Consider the following 21,579-nt stretch of genomic DNA (forward strand, 5'->3'; position numbering starts at 1 on the left):
GAATACTCTGTTAAGAACAGGCCCCATCCTGGAATTAAATTCAGAGGCAGTTGGGGGACCCCACAGAAATGATCTCATCCTGGCTCCTCCCTCACTGGCCAGAGGGGATGGGCAACAGCAAGATTCCCCCAAAAGGAGAAAACGAGGCATGAAGCTGGGGGTGGGGGATAAGACCCAGACTGTCTAGGCTGCTGGGTGCTAAGGACCTGTATGTATATGATTTAGGGAGGGGGGATCTTTCCCAAAGCCCTCAACCACACAGCTTCATAAACTGACACAGGTGAAAAGCAGAGGAGTGGGAATGAGAATTCTATCCACAGTACCTTGGACAAGTCACAGCCTCTCCAAACCAGTTTCCTCATCTGAAAAATGGGTGGTTTGGTCTAGGCTCTGGCTAATGGTTTTTCCAGCTCTGTGACCCTCTGATCCCACATCTGAAAGTGGCTGCGTGGCCCTGCATAAGATTCTTGCCCCATCTGAGCCACACAGGTTTGGTGGAAGGAAAGGGCCTAGAAACCTAGAGTTCTATAGAAATGATAGTTATTGGGGGTGGGGGGAGGAATTGAGAATCAAAAGAATGGGTTCGAATTCTGGCTCTCCCATTTATTTACTCTCTGTATGATCATGGGCAAGTCTCTCAGTCTCTCCAGGCCTCAGTTCCCCTAATCTGTAAAATGAAGTGGTTGGGCTGGATGACCCCCAGGAGTCCTTCCGATCCTAAATCTGGGACCCCAACAAGCAGGGTCAGTGCTTCGCTGTGGCTGAGGGCAACAGCTACAGAAGCCCATTTTCAAGTTTTCAGTGGGAGTATTTACACCTCAAAAATCGTCTAGACTAGAAAGTGATAGAGAAAATGTTAATTACACAAATTAAATTCAAAAGGGTGTCAGGCATACATTTTTTCCCCAAAGAGGTGGTTGTTAAATGTTTATAAGCCTATCACTGGCAGCAGGGCTAAGAACACCACTTCTAACATACACATACACACACGCATGCACATATACACCACCCCTTGTGCCTAGTACATATCTATTTTTCCCCCAGAGGCAATCAGAGGTTAAATGACTTGCCCAAGGTCACATAGCTAGTGTCTGAGGTAGGATTTGAATTCCAGTCTATCCTGACTCCGGGTCCATTGCTCTATGCACTGTGCCACCTAGCTGCCTTTTATGTATTTTTCTTTTTTCTTTTTCTTTTTCTTTTCTTTTTTTTTTTTTTTTTTGGTGGGGCAATGAGGGTTAAGTGACTTGCCCCGGGTCATACAGCTAGTAAGTGTCAAGTGTCTGAGGCCAGATTTGAACTCAGGTCCTCCTGAATCCAAGGCCAGTGCTTTATCCACTGCTCCACTTAGCTGCCCCCTTTATGTATTTTTCAAAGCAAAAGTGCTACCTCATAAAGGAAACCTTCTCTGATTTTTCCCACATTCCCCACCCCAATTTCTCTGAATCTCTAGAGTTGCTTAGAGTCAGAATCACAGAATTAAGCACAGCATCTCAGAATTGCAGTATCCCAACTCATACCCAAATTGGGCAGCTGGGCGGTACAGTGCCAGGCCTGGAGTCAAGGAAGACTCATCTTCCTGAGTTCAAAGCTGGCCTCAGACATTTACTAGTCATGTGACCTTGGGTAAGTCACTTAACCCTGTTTGCCTTGTTTTCTTCATCTATAAAATGAGTTGGAGAAGGAAATGGCGAGTCATTCTAGTAAATTAAGAAAACCCCAAATGGGGTCACAAAGAGTGTATATACATGCGTATGTGCATGCGCGCGCGCGCGCACACACACACACACACACCAAGTACCCTTCACAGGAAGTATTGTGCTATTCAAAAGTAAAAACAGTCCCTGAACTCAAAGGGCTTGCGGATTCCCAGGGCTGGGGGAAGTCACATGAACACCAGAGACAAAACAAAGAAGATTGAACCTGTGATTTGATAGGCATGGGAAACTCCCAGGTAAGGAACCCCCTCACTAATACAGGCATCCACACTTTCCTTGCAGCCTTTTATAGTCAAAGAGCAGCGGTTCTCAAACTTTTTGGCACTACTCTTAAAAATGGGACCCCAGAGAGCATTGGCTTTTGTGAGATACATCCATCAATATTCACTGCATTTGAAATTCAAACCAGTAAATTTTTTAAATATGTATTCGTAATAATAATAATGATGATAATTAACCCATTGAATGTAAACACAAATAACATTTTATGAAAAATAACCTTCCCGAAACAAAATTAGTGAGATGAGTGGTGCTGGTTAACATATGTTCACAAATCTCTTTAACGTCTAGCTGAAGAGAAGACAGCTGCATTCTCTTATCCATTTCTGCACGCAGACTGTAGAGAAACATTGTTTGGGCTTTGCAACAGATGAAGAAAACCCAGCCTCACACAGATAAATGGTTAGAAAGGGAGGGAGGAGTGTTTTATTAGGCAAGTAACAGCTTAATATCATTATGAAAAACTAATAAAATAATAAATAACAATTATAATATAATGTATTGTCATAATGTTATAATGTTTCATAAGAAATAACAGAATAATGAGTTTTTACCTCATGGAACCCTGTCAAGGCTCTTGGGGATTTCCCAGGGGTCCATGGACCACACTTTGAAAGCCAGTGTCTGAGGTTTCCTAGAACATTCATTGATTTGCCAGCAGTTACACAGCCAATATGTGTAAAAGGTTGAATGTATCCTCCTAGCTTTGAGGCCCGACGGTCTACCATTCCCTATACTACGCTCCCTCTCTGTTTACGCATACTTTATCTACAAAACATATACCAAGTAAATACAAAATCATTTGGGTTAGTGAGGAGGGGGCCAGGATTAGGAAGGCTTCACCTAGCAGGTGGCACCTGAAGGTGCCTGGAAGGATTCTCAGGATTATAAGAGGTAGAGGGGAAGAGGGAGTAACCAAGTAACCAAGTCATGAGCAAATAGTTATTTGCAGGTGCTTAATAAATGCTGATTGACTGGTTGGCACCTACTGTGTGCTAAGTGCTGTGCTAGACACTGAGGATACAAATACAATAAACAGGACCATCCTTATGCCCAAGGACTTTATATTCTATCAAGGAGAAAGCATTAACATATAGAAACAGAAGTGAAATTGATACTAAATAACCATTAGGCAATTTGGAGGAATGTCCTAGTGAGAAACAGCAAACCCAATTTGTTTGGACTATGGAGGTATATAGGGAAGTTAAGGCTGGAAAGTTATGCTGAAGGTAGGTTTTAAACATCAACCAGGAGAGTTTACATTGTGTCCTAAAGGTAATAGGGAGCCACAGGGTTTATTGAGGGAGGTAGTGACATAGTCAGACCTGTATAGGGGTGTGCTGGAGCCAGCTCTGACTTGCTTAGAAGAACCATCATTTAATTTAAATGTGAGGGAGCAGCTAGGTAGTACAGTGGATGGAGCATTGGCCCCGGAGTCATGAGGACCTGAGTTCAAATCCAGTTGTTGTTGTTGTTTATCCTTCTTACTTGAAGAGGACCATGACATTGAGGTGATGTCATGACTTGCACTGAATTGGATTTTAAGTGAGGGAGGTCATCAATCTCACTCTCTCCTCCAGTGTCATCTGGGTCCAGTGGCAAGATTAGACATAGACATAAATATAGATATAGATATAGATATAGACCTACAGAAATACATACATACATCAGGATGACTAGAGCTAGCCCCAGATGTTTAAGGCAATTGGGGTTAAATGACTTGCCCAGGGTTACACAGCTAATAAGTGTCTGAGATGAGATAGGTAGTGTAGTAGACTACTGGCCCTGGAGTCAAGAGGACCTGAGTTGAAATCCAACCTCAGACACTTGACGCTCACTTAATCCCTAATGCCTCCACACAAAAATTTCAATGTGAGTATTTATTTATACCTCAGGAATTGTCAAACTCTAGAAATCAGGGCTTGATTTATTATTCTGTTGACTGTCTAGACTTAAGAAAGTGATGGAAAAAAGGTTAATGCAGATTAAACTTGAAAGTGTGCCCTGCATACATTCCTTACCCCCGCCCCCAAGAGCTGGTTGTAAAACATTTATCAGCATAACCTGTACTTGACAGAATTTTCATCATTTCTTATGTCATGGAATCATTCTGTCACATTCACATATCATCATTCATTTAGCTGTCCCCCAACAGGACACCCTCTTAATTTCCCATTTGGGGCTACCACAAAAAGAGCTTCTATAAATATTTTTGTATATTTAGATCATTTTCCTCTTTCTTTGATTAATTTCATGTAACAGAAAAATCATTTTGGCAGCTACAGGGAGGATGGGTTGGACTAATTAGGAGATGATTGCAATAGCCCAGGGGAAAAAGGTGATGTGGGCCAAAGGTGATAGTTGCGTGAATAGAGAAAATGGGAGAAATACAAGAGATGTTGGGAAGAGACAAAATCTGATAATAGATTAGATGTGTAGGGTGAGTGAAGGTAAGCTGCTGTGGCCAGAAAATTACCCAGCTGTCTGTGCACACCCTTTTACACAGCTATATCACTGGTAGGTTGTGAAGAGCATCCTACTGGGGAATGGCTCAACAAAATCATGGCCTGTGAATGGGGCCGAGTGTCTCTGTGCCATAAGAATTGACGAAGTGGTCAGTTTCAGAAGAAGCAGGAAAGACTTTTATGAACTGATTCAGGGTGAAGCTAGCAGAACTAGGAGAGCGTTTTATGCACTGCTAACAGCATTGTAGGGAAAAACAACTTTGAAAACCATTAGAATTCAGATCAATGCAATAATAAAACCAGGAATCCAAATGAATAAATAAGAAGCATACCAATCACCTCCTGATAAACTTAAAATACAGAAAGTGACATACTTTTTTCAGACACAGCTAATTTGGGAATTTGTTTTGCCATAATATGTAGATAAACATTCAAAGATTCATTTAAGGGAGAAAGGGGTAGTGGGAGGGGTGGACTAATAAAAAATAATTTTTATTTTAAAAATAAAGGGAGAGAATGAGAATATGACACCAAGATTGTGAACGTGGGTAACTGGAAGAAATGCTGGTGTTCTAGGCAAAGAGGACAGCCTGAAAAGGCATGGGAGTGGGAGGTGTAATCTTATATAAAGAGAACAGCAAATGGGTCAGTTACACTTGAATATGGAATGAGTGAGGGAGAGTAATGTGAATAAGTCCAGAAATATAGGCCAGAACCAGATTATAAAGGTTTTTAATACTAAAGAGAAGTGTTTTTCTTTTTAACATAGAGGCAATAGGGAGCCACCGAAGCTTCTTGAAGAGGGGAGTGACATGGCCAGATTCATGCTTTAGGAATATCAGTTTGGCAGCTGTAGAGAGGATGGATTAGAACATGGGTCCTTAACTTGGGGTCCATGAATTTGGTTTTGTTCAAAATTTTGTTAACTAGGGGCAGCTAGGTGGCACAGTGGATAGAGCACCAGCCCTGGAGTCAGATATTTGACACTTACTAGCTGTGTGACCCTAGGCAAGTCACTTAACCCCAACTGCCTCACCAAAAAAAAAAAATTGTTAACTATTTCAAAAGAATTGGTTTACATTCTGGAGAGCAATTTGGAATTATGCCCAAAGGGCGATAAAGCTGTGCATACCCTTTGACCCAGCAATCCCACTTTTAGGTCTTTTGCCCAAAGAAATCATGGAAGGGGGAAAGGGACCCACATGTACAAAAATATTTATAGCTGCTCTTTACGTGGTAGCAAGGAATTGGAAGTTGAGGGGGTGCCCATCAATTGGGGAATGGCTGGACAAGTTGTGGTATATGAATACAATGGAATACTATTGTGCTGTAAGAAATGATGAGCAGGAAGAGTTCAGAGAAACCTGGAGGGTCTTACGTGAGCTGATGATGAGTGAGATGAGCAGAACCAGAAGAACATTGTACACAGTATCATCAACATTGAGTGTTGACCTACTGTGATGGACTATATTCTTCTCACCAATGCAATGGTACAGAAGAGTTCCAGGGAACTCATGATAGAAGAGGATCTCCAAATCCAAGAAAAAAAAAGAAAGAAAGAACTATGGAGTATAGATGCTGATTGAACCATATTATTTCTTTTGTTTTGGGTGCTGTTGTTTTTTTTTTCTATTTTGAGGTTTTGCATCACTGCTCTGATTCTTTCTCTTGTAACAGGATTAATGCAGAAATAGGATTAATGTTATTATGTGTATATATATGTGTGTGTATATATATATCTATATGTATATGTATAGATATATATAGATATAACCTATATCAGATTACCTGCTGTCTAGGGGAGGGGGGAGGGAGGGGAGGGAGGGAGGGAGAAAAATCTGAAATTGTAAAGCATGTATAAACAAAAGTTGAGAACTATCTTTACATGTAACAGAAAAAATAAAATATCTCAAAAAGAAAAAAAAAAGAATTGGTTTACTTTGCAGTCCTGTATACTGTATTTTTTGCATTTAAAAACATTATTCTGGGGGCAGCTAGGTGGCATAGTAGATAAAGCACTGGCTGTGGATTCAGGAGGACCTGAGTTCAAATCTGGCCTCAGACACTTGACATGTATTAGCTGTGTGACCCTGGGCAAGTCACTTAACACCCATTGCCCTGCAAAAACAAAAACAAAAACAAAAATAACATTATTCTGGGAAGGGATCCATAGACTTCTCAAGATTGCCAAAGGGGCCCTGTACACAAAAAAGGTAAAGAACAGGGCAGCTAGGTGGCACAGTGGATAGAGCACCAGCCCTAGAGTCAGGAGGACCTGGGTTCAAATCTGGCCTCAGACACTTAACACTTACTAGCTGTGTGACCCTGGGCAAGTCACTTAACCCCAGCTGCCTCACCAAAAAAAAAAAAAAAAGGTGAAGAACACCTAGATTAGAGAAAGAAAAGATTTAAAATGCTTACTTATCCTTCTTTGATAACCTCCAACAATAGAAAACTCATCACTCTCTGAAGCAGCCTATTCCACTTTGGGCCAGTTCTATCAATTATGAAGTTGTTTTGTTTTTTCATATACTAAGCTCCCTCTGGGTGGAGAACAGGCAGCGCCAGACCCCTCTTTCATATGGCATCCCTTTGAATATCTGAACAAGGCTTTCCTGTCCTACCTCCTCCATGCCCCCCCAAGTTTTTCTTTTCTCCTGTCCTTTTCAACTCAAGTACTGAGCCCTGTGGCACCTCATGAGGGACACCTCCTCCTCAGATTGGCACCACCACCACCCTTCTTATCTGATTCTCACAAAACTCAGGATACTCCAGACGCCCTCTCTGGCCACCTAAAGCTCAAACATCCTAACCTATCCATTCCTTGTTTCCCATGACTTCCTCTTCCACCCCACCACAGCTACATGCAGAGATGGCTGTGCCTTTGCTCTTCCCATCATCCACAAGTATTCCCATCTATGGTCATAAAGAACTCTGAAAACATCCCTGCCTGATCCCTCTGTCTTGGCACCCCTAATGCTGCTCTTCATCCTCACCTTGACCTCCAATCCTTCCACCCTGAAGTTCTATCCCAGGCTCCTCCTTTCACCATCTTGACCCTTTGGTGAACCAGTTCAACTCTAGCTATACTGCCCTCTTCTCTTTTTTTTTTTTTTTTTTTTTTGCCCTGGGTCACACAGCTAGTAAGTGTCAAGTGTCTGAGGCTGGATTAGAACTCAGGTCCTCCTGAATCTAGGGCTGGTGCTTTATCCACTGCACCATTTAGCTGCCCCTTGCCCTCTTCTCTTGAGGCTCCAGCCCTTTTATCCTGTCAAAAATCCAATTCCAATTGGACCTGGGCCTTGGCTCACTCCCACAACCCACTACCTTTGTTCCTGCTTCCATGCTGCTGAGTGAAAATGGAGAAAATCAGGAAATCAAGCTGATTGGGTCCACTACAAATTTATGTTACATAACCTCAACTGGGCCCTCAGGCGATCCTTCTACACCTCCCTAATTAACTCCCTCTCCCTCTCGCCATGGCGGCTCTTCCAAACCTTTTCATCCCTCCCCAAAGCTCCCAGGGCTCCTCCTCCCCCCCCCCCCATCCTCTCAGCTGAGAACTTTGCCTCATATTTTACAGGAAAAAAAATTGAGGCCATTTGCTGAGAGCTCTCTCCGCTCCCCCCTCCCCTTCTCGTATCACTCGGATGCCACCCTTTCCTCCTTCATCTCTGTGTCACATGAAGAGGGGGTCCTCCTTGCCAAAGCAAAGCCCTCTCTGTGTGATCCCATTCCAGCCCATCTTCTCCAGATGACTGTCCCCTCTGTCATCCCCGCTCCCTCACCAATGTTTCCTGGCTCCTTCCAAAAGCCTGAAATATCCCCCCAGCCCTCCCATCCTCAAAAGCCCTTGCTCCTTCCCTCCATCTTAGCTATTGGATAATATTCTATCTATACCACAGTCCCTTTGGAGGCTAAACTCCTCCAGAAGGCCATCTGCAATGGGTGCCTCCGTTTTTCCTTCTTCACCATCTTCTTAACTCTTTGTGGTCTGGCTTCTGACCTCAGCATTCCACTGGGTTCCACAGCTCTCTCCAAAGTTACTGATGCTCCCTTAATTGCCCAATCTAATGGCCTTTTCTCAGTCCTGTTCCTTTTGGACCCTTCTGCAGCCTCTGACGCTGTCACCTTTTCTCCTTGAGGTTCCCCTTCTCTCTAGGTTCTTGTGACCCAGGGGACCCCCCCGGATCTCCTCAGGCCTATCTTACTGCTGCTTCTCCACCTCCTTGACTTGATTTTCCTCCGGGTCACAGCTGCTAACTGTGGGTGTCCCTCAAGGCCTGGTCCTGGGTACTCTTCTCTTCTCCATGTCTTTGATTTCACTTGGTGATCTCATCAGTTCCCATGGGTTCAATTATCTTTATGCAGATGACTCTCGAGCTACAGGTTCAGGCCTAACCTTTCTTCCGACCTCCACACTCACACCACCAACTGCGGATTGGACATGTGCATTTTAAGCTCAACACCTCCAAAGGTGAGCTCATTATCTCCCCCCACCCCAAAACCCTCTCTTCCTACTAACTTCCCTATTATTGCTAATGGTGCCCCCCACCCTCCCCATCACCCAGGCTCTGCTGCGGTGTCATCCCTGTCACCTGCCTCTCTCACCTCCTCCCCCATATCCAATCAATTGTCAAGACCTGTCACTTCTGCTTCTGTAACATCTCTTGTCTACACCCCCTCCTCTTCTCTGACACCGGGGCCGTCCTAGAGCAGGCCCTCAGCCCTGGACTATGGACCTAGCCTGCTGGTGGGGCTGCCTGCCTCAAGTCTCTCCCCGCTCCAATCTGTCCTCCATCGAATTGATCTTAACAAAGCGGATGTGACTGTGGCACGCTCGCATTCAACCAACATCAGTCGCTTCCTCTCACCTCCAGGACTGAAGAGAAAATCCTCTGTCTGGCTTTTCAGACCCTTCATAGCCCAGTCTCTTCCTTTCTGGTATTCTTCCATGCACCCCATGGTGCATCCACAAAGGCTTCCTTGCTTTCCTTGCCCACAATATCCCATCTTTCAACTCTGACTGTTTTCGTGGGCTCTCCCCCATGCCTGGATTCCCTGGCTCCCCTTAAGTCTCAGCTTCTAGAAGAAGACTTTCCTAATCCCCCTTAATTCCTGTGCTTTCCTTTTGAGATTATTCCCAATTTATTCTGTCTATATCTAGTTTGTACATAGTTTTTTTTTACATGTTGTCTCTCTCATTTAGACTGCAAGTTCCTTGAGGGCAGGGCCTGACATTTGCTTTTCTTTGTATCCTCAGTGCTTGGCATACAGTAAGTATTTCATAAATGTTAGTTGACTGACTGACAACAGCTTTGTGAGGGAGGCAGGGCAGGGGTTATTATCCCCAATTTACAGATTAAAAACCATCAAGGGGATCCAGGGTTGTTTTTTTATTGTTATTCCTGGAGTTTCAGTGTTTGAAGATCTCATACTAAGATTCTAATACATCACACTGCCTCTCTAAAGCTATTAACTTATCATCTTTGGGCATGATTACCGCAGCCAGCCGAGAATCCACCTAACGGTACCATCACCCACATTATGAGAAACTTTGTCAAATGCTTAATGCCGTCAGGATATACAATGCTCTGGCATCTCCCTGAAGGGCCAACGCATTATCCCCATCTCCCCCAATAAATCAGGGTGTCTAGACACGATCTGTTCTTGGAAAATAAGCACCTGGGTTGTTCTCAAGGACCGCCACGTTCCTTTCTAAATGTCTGTGCCCTGCCCCCTCGTCTGCTGATTGGATCTCGTGGCTTTGCCGAGGCTCAGGTGCATTTGGCCACAGTCTCTGGAACACCACTCGTTCTCCCCAATTTGAGGAGAAGGATAGCATTTACCCAACTCCAGTCTGCTGTCGCCCTTCCCCTTCTCCACCGTTTCCCTGAGATTACAGATAGTGGGTGTGAGATCACATCTGCGAATTCCTTCAGCACCCTGGGACATAATTTGTCTGGGTCTGGAGGCGCGAACTCATTTAGAACAGTTAAGTGGTCCCTTCCTATCTCATCACCTATCTGAGGCTGCAATTCCCTCTGAGTGATGTTTGTTCTCCCCTTTTCCATCTGAAGCTGTTCTCCTTGTTGGAAAAACAGAAACAAAATGTGAGAATAGTTTCTGCTTTCTCTCTTTAGTGGGCCCGTATTATTCCTCCCACGGGGCAACGAGGTGGCTCAGTGGATAGAGCTCCGAACTTGGGGATGGGATGCCTGGAGTCAGGAAGACCTGAGTTCAAATCTGACACTAACTAGCAGCATGACCCTGTTTGCCTGTTTCCTCATCAGTAAAATGAGCTGGAAAGGGAAATGGCCAACCATTCCAGTATCTCTGCCAAGAAAACCCCAAATGGGGTCACGAAGAATCAGACGCAACTGAAAGACTACTGAAGAACAACAACTCTACCCACCCCCAAAACAGTAGGCCAAACTGTTCCCTGGCCTGTGCTGCATTCTCAGTGAGACCTGTGTGTGATGGAGAAGACCAGGGATCTCAGGCTGGGTTTATTCCATCATTCTTTCTACATACAGTGAATTCCTACTATGTGCAAGGAAGGCATCACGTTCGAACATATGGATAGAGAATCATTGTTTATCTTGATAAAGAACAAACACTTATAAAGTGCCTACTAAGGGTCAGGCACTGTTCTAAGACCTGGGGATATAAAGAGAGGCAAAAACAGCTCCTGGCCTCGAGGAGCTTACATTTTAACAGAGGCACACCCACAGCTGTCCAAAAGGTGGGGGTGGGGAAGTGATGATACAAAAGGGTAGCAATGGGAGGTAGCCAGGGTCACTGGGGCCTGGCTGGTGGGAGTCACAATGTGGGGGAAAGTTCAGGCAACGGGGCCATTATCTGCCTAGCCCTAATCACTGGGAAAAGAAAGCAAAAGGAAGGGACAGGGAAAGAAGCCCTTGACTGTTGGCAGCCAGGCTATCCTTTGAAGGCTGAAAGCAACTGGATGACACCTTGGGGAGGAGATGAAAAAGACACAGTTTGATTTGAGAACCTCTCCTCCCCAAAATCAGATTAAACCTCTGTACCTGCCGGGGATAGCCCTCCGCCCTTGTAACAGCCTACTGTCTGCTCTAGGGTCACCAGACCTCCTGTGGATGATCCCAAGGCCCTCATCCCCTAGAGACAACCCCTGGACCCTACATTCTCCTTTTGGGGGCACCCCTGTCCCTACCAAGGATCTCTCTAAGGGATGATTCTGATCCTCTGAACCCTTAATAGGATGCTTGAGCCCTGTTATCTCTGTTTTTTGTTTGTTTGGGGGTTTTTTTGGTGAGGCAATTGGGGTTAAGTGACTTGCCCAGGGTCACACAGCTAGTAAGTGTCAAGTGTCTGAGGTCGGATTTGAACTCAGGTCCTCCTGACTCCAGGGCCGGTGCTCTATCCACTGCGCCACCTAGCTGCCCCGAACCCTGTTATCTCTTAAGGATGGCCCAGAGCCCATATGCCCCACTCTGGATGGCCATGGGAGGCCCCTTCTAGGGAAATCCGAAGTTCCATGGCTCAGAAACCTATCACCGGGGCAGCTAGGTGGCGCAGTGGATAGAGCACCAGCCCTGGAGTCAAGAGGACCTGAGTTCAGATTCGGCCTCAGACACTTGACACTTGCTAGCTGTGTGACCCTGGGCAAGTCACTTAACCCCAACTGCCTCACCAAAAAAAAAAAAAAAAAGAAAGAAAGAAAGAAAGAAACCTATTGCCATTGTGCCCTGGGATCTCTGGTCCATCCCTGGGCTCACAACCACCCCATCTATTCCTTCAGCAGGTGATGCGGGGCACCAGAGGGGCTCTCACTGCATAATCGTCCCCTGCCTGGATCACTGATCATTCAGCCTATCACCCCTTCGGGTATAAGAAGCTAGGTTATAATACTTTGATGGCTCAGTCTCCCTGGGCTTAGGGAACCCAGCTGGACCAGCCCCTGTCTATGACCTAACCCCCTACCAACTCTCTGAGCTGTCTGTCACCAAAGCATCTCTCACACTCCCATTCCTGATCCTGAACCCCAATCTGCTCCTTCCCTTCCCAGACCCCTTTCTTCTTCTTCTTCCTCCTCCTCCTCCTCCTCCTCCTCTTCCTCCCAACCCAACAGAGTGCCTGCGTAGGAAGGACATTATTTACAAGGGAAGAATGAAGTTATAATTTACAGCTATAACAAGGGACAAGCCTACTCAGAGTGTGATGAAATGATCTGCCCAATGCAATAGGAGGAGAGCTCCCCCACTTACCAAAACTGCCTAGATACCCATTTCCCAGGCCCTCCTGCGAGGTCCTGCCACGTGGCAAACTCAGTGTGAGTCAACAGCCTGTAGCAGCATCCAGAGATGCAAGTGTGACCTTGGGCCGTCAGCACAAGCCCAACGTCTACATCCAGGAAGGTGAGGATCCCATTGTCAAGTCAGCAAGCGTTTATTAATACCTACTATGTGCTGGGCACTGCACAAAGTGATAGGAATACCAAGGCCAAAGGAGCTCATGGTGTAATAATAGGGGAGACAACATGCAAACAACTGTGTGGCTGTTCAGTCATTTTCACGTCCAACTTTTCATTTGGGGTTCTCTTGACAAAGATACTGGAGTGATTTGCCATTTCCTTCTCCAGCTCATTTTACAGATAAGGAAACTGAGGCAAACAGGGTTAAGCGACTTGCCCAGGGTCACACAAGTGTCTGAGGCTGAATTTGAACTCAGGAAGATGAGTCTTCCTGACTCCAGGACAGGTACTCTGTGCACTATGATGCCCCCTAAAAGTTCAACAACTATGTACAGATATGATATAAGCAGGATAAACTGGAGATTATAAAGGCAGTAAGATTAGAGGACCAGGAAAGGGGTTTTTTTTTGTTATTGTTTTTGGGGTTTTTGTGGGGCAATGAGGGTTAAGTGGCTTGCCTAGGGTCACACAGCTAGTAAGTGTCAAGTGTCTGAGACTGGATTTGAACTCAGGTCCTCATGAATCCAGGGCCGGTGCTTTATCCACTGCGCCACCTAGCTGCCCCCCAGGAAAGGCTTCTTACATAAGGTGGGATTTTAGTTGGAACTTGGAGGAAGCCAGGGAGCTAGGAGACAAGAAGGGAGAAGGAAGAGACTCCCAGACACGGGGGAGAGAGCCAGAGACAGTTTCTGGAGAGGGGAGATGGAGTGTTGGGTTTAAAGAACAGCAAGGAGAATGAATGAATGAATGAATGAATGAATGAATGAATGAATGAATGAATGAATGAATGAACGAATGAACGAATAAATAAATAAATAAATGGATAAATAAATAAATGAATAAATACATAAATAAATAAATAAATAAAACAAAAATCTTTTTAAAATTTAAAAAATAAAAAAAGGAACAGCAAGGAGGCCCACATCATTGGACTGGAGAGTACAAAAGTGGGAATAAGGCAGAAAAAGACTGAAAAGGGAAGGGCAGGACCAAATTATTATGAAGAAGTCAAACAGAGGAGTTTGTATTTAATCTTGGAGGTCATAGGAAGTCACTGGAGTTGACTGAATAATAATAAGTGAGAGCTCCTAATTAATAAATGATTAATAATTAATAAATTATTACTGACTGACTGACTATGGAGAGTAATGCAGTCAGGCCTCTGCTTCGGAAAGATCACTCTGACAGCTGAGCAGAGATGGATGGGAGTGGGGAGAGACTTGAGGCAGGGAGACCAGTCAGAAGGGTCCACTGCCCTTTGTCTTCATCAGAGCAGACATCTGGAGTTCAGTTCTGGGTACCATATTTTTGGAAGGAAATGGACAAACTGGAGCATGAAAATAGGAAGGTGAGTCAACAAGCATTTCTTAAACCCCTGCTGTATACCAGGCACCATGAATACAAAGAAAGGCAGAAACCTGGTTCCTGCATTCAAGGTACTTGGACCATGCTTGATGAAGGCCAAATGAATGAACTGGAAGTGTTTAGGCTGGAAGAGAGAAGACTCAGTGGAGATATTAAGATCTCAGATATCATCTGATTCAGTCCTCTTATTTTTATGGATGAGAAAAATAAGGCCCAGAGAGGGGAAGTAACCTGTTAAAAGTCACACAGTAGTAGAGAAAGAATTTTCACCTGTGTCCTCTGACTCCAAAGCCATCTTTTGTACATCCCTATATAGGGACATGATAGAATGGAGGTAGCCAGATGACACCATAGTGCACGGGCCTGGACTTAAGAAGACCTGGGTTCAAATCCCACCTCAGACATTTAACTAGCTATAGACAAGGGTTTAATCCAGGGCAAGTCACTTAATGCTCTGTCTGCCTGTTTCCTAAACTGCGAAATAGGAATCAAAATAGCACTGACCTCACAGGGTTGTTGTAAGGATCAAATGAGATAATATTTGTAAAAAGTGCTTAACACTGTGCCTAGCACACAGTAGGTGCTATATAAATACTCGATGTTATTGTTGTTGTGATGAGGAGGAAGAGAAGGAGATGGAGAGATAGATAGATGGATAGAAGCTCCTCCAAGGCCAAGACTATCTCATTTTTGCTTTTGTATTCTCGGTGCCTAGACCAGAGTCTGACACATAGTAGGTGCTTGATAAATAGTTAATTGATTGATCCTTCCAGCTTGACAATTCAGTGAATGGAAGAAACTGAGGCAAACAGAGTTAAGTGACTTGTCCAGGGTCATACAGCTCATAAGTGTCTGAGGCCAGATTTGAACTCAGGAAGATGAGTCTTCCTGACTCCAGGCCTGGCACTCTGTGCACTATAGTGCCCCCCAGAAGCCCAACAACTATGTACAAATACCACAAGAGCTGTGTGAGAGAAGTACCAGGTGAGATAATGAATAGATGATGATACACCAAGAATAGCAAAGAAGCCAAATCCTACTTCCCAGTCAGGAAGCCAGGTGGTCTTCACCTGGCTAAGTGTGAGCCTGGGATGATTTCAAAGATTCATAAGCCAGACCTGGCCCGAGGGGGCTCTTGAGGAGGGGAAATGTCACTTTTATTCCAAGGTCCATAAAGGGTTTCAACTTAACCTTAAGGAAGGACCAGAATGGATCAGGCAGCTGGTGGCACAGTAAATAGAGCACTGGGCCAAGAGTCAGGGAGGCATGAGTTCAAATCCGGCTTCAGACACTTACTAGCTCTGTGACCCTGGGCAAGTCACTTAACCTCTGTCTGCCTCAGTTTCCCTATCTGCAAAAGGGGACCATAATAGCACCTACCTCCCTGGGATGTTGTGAGGATCAACTGAGATAATACTTGTAAAATGCTTATCCCAGTGCTTGGCACATAGTGGGCAGTTTGTAAATGCTACCTTGCTACCTACCTTTTTTCCTTCCTGCATTCCTTCTTCCCTTTCTTCCATCCTCTCCCCTCCCTTCTTTCTTTCCTCCTTTCCTTCCTCCCTCCTTTCCTTCTTCCCTTTTTCCTACCTTCCTTCCTTCCTTCTAGACTAAGCCTACAGGATCAAACCACATAAAAAGTTCTGAGGTCAATAGACTGGCTCAGACTAGAAATGAAGCAGCACCCAGCCTGGGACTTTTATCTATACTTCTAACAACCTCACCTTGGTGTTTTATTTTTGAATTAGTATATTTTTATTGCCCTCAAAAACAAACCCTGGAAAATCGGCCCTCGTCATCGGTCATGGCTGAAGATGGGGGAGAGAAGGGATGGGGAGGGCAAAGGCCAGACTCAAGTATAGGGCAAGGATGGCAGCAGCCAGAGAAGATAGAAGTTAATTAGGGATGAGGGGTGGCCGTGTAGCAAGCCCAGGGACCAAGTGGGCTCAGGGGGCTCCCGGCAATCCCAGGAAGTCAGGAGAACTGAAAGCTCAGAAGCCAAAGGTCTCTTGGATGGGCTCCAAGGAGGAGCTAAAACAGGGGGAAGTTGACCCAATTTAATGAGGCTTAAAGTCCTACCCTGGATCCTTCGAATCCTTTCTGGAAGACTTTCCTCTTTGGTGATGCTATGCTAAGCTGATGGCCCATTTCTGTCTCTGCTCTCTCTGCCACGCCTGTCCAGATTCCTGAGGTCCCCAAATCTCCTGTGGTTCTCCTGGCCAAACTGAGAAATGAAATCCTGTCTTCCTCTAATCCCAGTGGGACAGGATCAGAGAGGGGTCAATGAGAGAATGTCTCTCCACATTTGCAAACGTGACTGCCATAAGTCAGTGCCTTATCTTGTTCTGAATTTCCTGAGAAGGCCATCTTTCTTATTATTAACCCAGCTGCCTTTCCCTGGGGGACGAAAGGTTTCCATGCTTGGTGCTTGGGCCAGGAGACCCAGGGAGCCCAGATGCGGTGTGCTGTGGGCAGGGATGCCAGGGGCTCCACTGGCCCCTTAAGGGGCTTTCCTGGGGAATCACAGAATATTGAAACAGGAAAGGACATGGGAGAACATCTGGTCCTCCCCTCTCATTTCACAGATTTGTTTCTATGTCTGACTTTTATGTTCTTTAGTCAGTTGGTGATACTAGTCAATTCATCTCAACAAGTGCCCACTATGTGCCAAGCACTTATGATACACCCCCTGCCTTCAAGGACTGTATTCTCCAGTTTGGGACTGATATAATTTAGTTCCTTTAAAATACATTCTTTCTGAATGGGCATGGTCTTTTTTTTTTCTCCTTGTAAATAGACCATAGAAAATGCACTCTTTTGGTATGGAGCATGTGGAAATAGTAGGGAGAACAGAAAGAGGAATCTAATGCAAGAGGACTCGGGAATCCCTTTATGGTGGTGGTGGCAGCTGAAGGGAGGACGGGGTAATCAGGGACTGGCTCCAGGAAGGTCTCTGATCTTCAGGAGCTGAGGGGTCTTGGGGTAGAGGAAAGTCAGGAGTATATCTGAGTAGCCTTAGAAAGTAGGGAAGAGGGGGGCAGCTAGGTGACACAGTAGATAAAGCCCCAGCCCTGGATTCAGGAGGACCTGAGTTCAAATCCAGCCTCAGACACTTGACACTTACTAGCTGTGTGACCCTGGGCAAATCACTTAACCCTCATTGCTCCAACCCCAAAAAAAATAAAATTAGGGAAGAGTCAAATCACTAATAATTAAAGAAATGCAAATTAAATAAACTCTGAGTTGCCCCCTTCTACCCTTCAGATTAACAAAAATGGCAAAAAATGGAAATGGAAATTAGTGGAGGAACTATAGGTAAACAGGCACACTGATGCATTGTTGGTGGAGCTGTTGTTGAATTTCCAGGCATTCTGGAAAACAATAAAATAACAACAACAATAATAATAGCATTTTTGTTGTTTACTCTTTCTTGAGTTTTCCCTTTTGTTCTGATTCTTCTCTTACAACATGGCTGATGTAGAAATATGTTTGACATGATTGTAATGTATAACCTAAAAATAATAATAACAATAGCATTTATAGTATTTTAATATTTGTAAAGTGCTTCATAAATATGTTGGTTCATTTTATCCAATTTGGAACTATACCCCCCAATTAAACTAAAAGCACTAAACTGGACATACCCTATGACCAGGGGTACTACTTACTACAATATCCCAAAGAGATCATAAACATGAAAAAGACCATGTACAAAAGAACCATGCTATTCTTTATAGAGACATCTATAAGGGAAGAGCAAAACAAACTATGGTAAATGGATATCACAGAATGCTACTGACTGCACCGTTAGAAATGATGAAATGGGGGGCAGCTAGGTGGCGCAGTGGATAAAGCACCGGCCCTGGAGTCAGGAGTACCTGAGTTCAAATCTGGCCTCAAACACTTGACACTTACTAGCTGTGTGACCCTGGGCAAGTCACTTAACCCCCATTGCCCCGCAAAACAAAACAAAAGAAATGATGAAATGGACAGTTTCAGAGAAAACAAGGAAGATGTGGAAGAACAGATGCAGAGTGATGTGGGCAGAATCAAGAGAACAATTTATATAATAACAAAATTATAAAGAAAAATACCTTTGAAAGGCATCAGGACCCTAGTCAATGCAATAACAAATCAATTTCAGAGGACCAACGTTGGGGCATGTCACCTTCCTCCTGTCATTGAGGCAATGGACTCAAGGTTGAAAATGACACAGACATTTTTTGGACATGGTCAGCATTGGACTCTACTTTGCTTTACTCTGCATAATTATTATGATAGTTTTATTTTTCTTTCTTTTGTTCAAGGGGAAAGAGAGAAGAGAATAAAAGTGAATGCTTGAAAATTGAAAAGAATTGATTTTTTTAAAAAAATTTTAACAAAGTAAGGAAAGGTGAAAGCCCAGGGGTCAAAGACAAAGAGTCCCCAGTCAATACCAGGGAAGAGCTGGAATCCCTGGAGAGCTAACTCAAATAAGCAAAGTCTCGACCCCATATTGGGATCTCAGGCTCCTAAGTGTTGGCTTTTCCAAAACTTTCACCATGTCATTATCCTTACATCTCTCCCATCACAAGATCCCTGTTGAGGAAGTCAGACAGGGATTATTACCCCATTTTACAGAGAGCTCCAGAGAGGGGAAGGCATCTGGTCAAGGTCAAAGAGCCAGTGGCAGGGCTGGCTGGGTAAGATTTCAGCTTCTAGGCTACGAGTCCCATTTTAGGGGAGCAAAGTGTGAATCTCAACGTGTTGATTCCCTACCCATAGAGGTCTTATTATGATAACATTATTATCCAGATGTACTGCTGGGTAACCAATCTACACCCCTGGAAAGGAGAAGTCATGGCCACAGAGTGCCAATTCCCATCAACATCAATCAGAGAGGTCTCCCCCTCCAGGTCCTGGGGATTTTTGTCTAGACCTCTATCCATATATTCCAGATGGGGAGTTCCTAGAAGGGGAGAATGAGGGTTCTGTTCCCCCTAAGAAGCTCCATAGGCAGAGCACTGGGCCAGGAAGATCCAAGTTCAGATCCAGCCTCAGACACTGACTAATTGTGTGACCCTGGGCAAGTCACTTAACTTCTCTTTGCCTCAGTTTTCTCATCCGTAAAATGGGGATAATAACAGCACCTACTTCCCAGGGTGGTTGTGAGGACCAAATGAGATAATATTTGAAAAGCACTTAGCACCGTGCCTAGCACGTGGTCAGCGCTATATAAATGTTAGTTGTTACAGTTATTGTCAAATGAGATCATATTTATAAAGCATTTAATAAAGAGTCCCTGGCACACAGTTGTGCTTAATAAATGCTTGTTCCCCTTCCCTCCACCCCTACACACAGGAGACACTCAACAGAGCTGCTAGTTTCCTTCCCTGGAATTCTTTTAGAATTTTGTTTTGCTTTTTAGCAGCAATCAAGGGTTAAGTGACTTGCCTGGGGTCACACAAGAATCTCACAGAATCTTATAGGTCCTCTGGTACAACCATGAAAATTTCTGGCCCTGTTCCATAGGCCAGCAGGAAGACAAATGAAGTGACTTCCAGAAAATTCTGGGATGGGCAGTCAAGCAAAGGTAAAGGAACTACATTCAGGTTCAAAAAATCAATTGCACAAGTACAGAATAGGGAAGCTATCACTTGATCCAAGGACGTTTGAAAATGAAGGTCTCAGCTCAATGTGGGCCAATAGTGTGACGCAGCTGCTTAAAAAGAAGAAGAAAAGATGATATGATCTTAGGCTGTATTAACAGAAGTCTAATGTCCCAGGGGAAAAGGGGGAGAACAGTCCCATTGTCCTAGCGTGCCAGTTCTGACATTTACTGGCTGGTGGAGGGTAGGCAAGTCACTTAACCTAAGCTGCTGTTCTCCTTTATAAAATGGAAATAATATTTGCACCACCCATCTCCAAGAATGGGTGTAGGCAAAGTGTTACTCTCTACTTCCTGTACCCTGCTGCTCCAGCCAAACTAAATGACTCACGGATCCCCAAGTTTGGCCTCCACTCCCCCACCGCCATGCCTTTGTTCTCACTGTTCCTAGAATGCTCAGCCTGGCCAAGTGCTCTCCATCCTTCTCAGATGCCACATCCTCCACAAAGCCCTCTCTCATCTTCTGGGCTCAAAGTGGCCCTGATGTGGTCTCCCCTCCTTCGCTGCAGGCTGGGCCCCACAGCTCGCCCCTGCCTGCCTCAAGGAAAACAAATCACACAGGCAGTTGCTAATCCCAGTAAGAAACATTGGAAGGGAAGGGAGGAGGGAGACTACAAATTATGAATGAGGAGGTGAAGGCAGCTTTCCCCTGCCCCAGGCATCATCGTGCCACCTTCTCGTGTTCCTCACAGCTGGCACCAGACGCCGGTTCCCCAGTAACTAAAGGTCGGAAGGCAAGAAGTATGGGATCCGCTCCCTACCAAGAGATGGGTACCCCCGCTGGAATTGCCAGCCCCCCACTGCCACACCCAGGGTTGCCTACCCCTGCCGGCTGGAGCCACCTCCCCACATGTGCCCATCTGCCCATCCTAGGGCCCAAGCCATTGCTCCACCCGGCACATCCAAGCCTGCACAGGATGCTGCCTCCACCCCCTATTCCTTCCTGTTCCCTCCTCGCCCCATGTCCCCCCCCCCACTTAACAGATTGTAGCAGCAAGATGGTACAAATTTATAGCTCAACTCACCAAAAATAACAAGAGATCTATCAAAGGCAGTTTGCGTGAAATTAACAGGCGCGTAGACCCTCTTGTCAAGCTCAGGCTCGGCACTGAGGCAGCCCAGGCGCCTGTGCCACTCAGTCACTTGCCCCCTCTTCTCCGCCAGCTTCCCATCCACTCTCCCCCCCCCACCTCCTCCAGCTCTCCATGCCCCCCCCTTTCCTCCTGCTACTGCTGCTTTCCATCCCATTTCTCTTCTCCCTGCCAGGTCTCCCCTCCCTTCCCTCTGGCTTCCCTGCTCTTCCATCGTGCCTCTGCCGCTCAAAGCCTCGTCCCTGCCTGCCCTGGTCCGGACCGGCTCAGCGGCAGCCTCCAGATGCTCGGCAGGGCAGCTGCAGGCCAGGGCCCTAGCTCCTCACTTGGCTTGGCTGCAGAGAGCCCAGGAGGACCCAGAGGGCTCCCAGCCTGCACACCGGGCACATCCCACCTCGTCCAGGCTAGGAGATGCCAAAGCTCTGCCAGGACAAACGGTCAAAGATCACTAAATCCACAAGACCTCAGCCTGCAGGCTAGCCCTGGGACCCACTGGCTGGATGACATCCGGGAAGTCACTTCTACCCTCTGAGCCTTCCTCCTTCCTTGTGAAAGTGGT

The 21,579-nt window shown here is 45.4% G+C and overlaps 1 protein-coding gene across 14 annotated transcripts in view; it reads right to left on the reverse strand.

The window, feature by feature from the left end:
- The window catches only part of ADGRB2 (adhesion G protein-coupled receptor B2), a 71,229-nt gene that overhangs the window by 28,440 nt on the left and 21,210 nt on the right, over positions 1-21,579 (reverse strand). For 2 of the 14 annotated variants that reach the window (XM_043992022.1, XM_043992020.1), the window contains exon 1: positions 20,955-21,062. The exons of the other annotated variants lie outside the window; for them this stretch is intronic. The gene's annotated coding sequence lies outside the window, so the exon portion shown is untranslated. Of the gene's footprint in view, positions 1-20,954; positions 21,063-21,579 lie in introns of those variants that run through there. 14 annotated transcript variants of the gene reach the window in all.

The sequence above is a fragment of the Dromiciops gliroides genome, chromosome 3, assembly GCF_019393635.1.
Source record: "Dromiciops gliroides isolate mDroGli1 chromosome 3, mDroGli1.pri, whole genome shotgun sequence".
NCBI classification, from domain to species: Eukaryota; Metazoa; Chordata; class Mammalia; order Microbiotheria; family Microbiotheriidae; genus Dromiciops; species Dromiciops gliroides.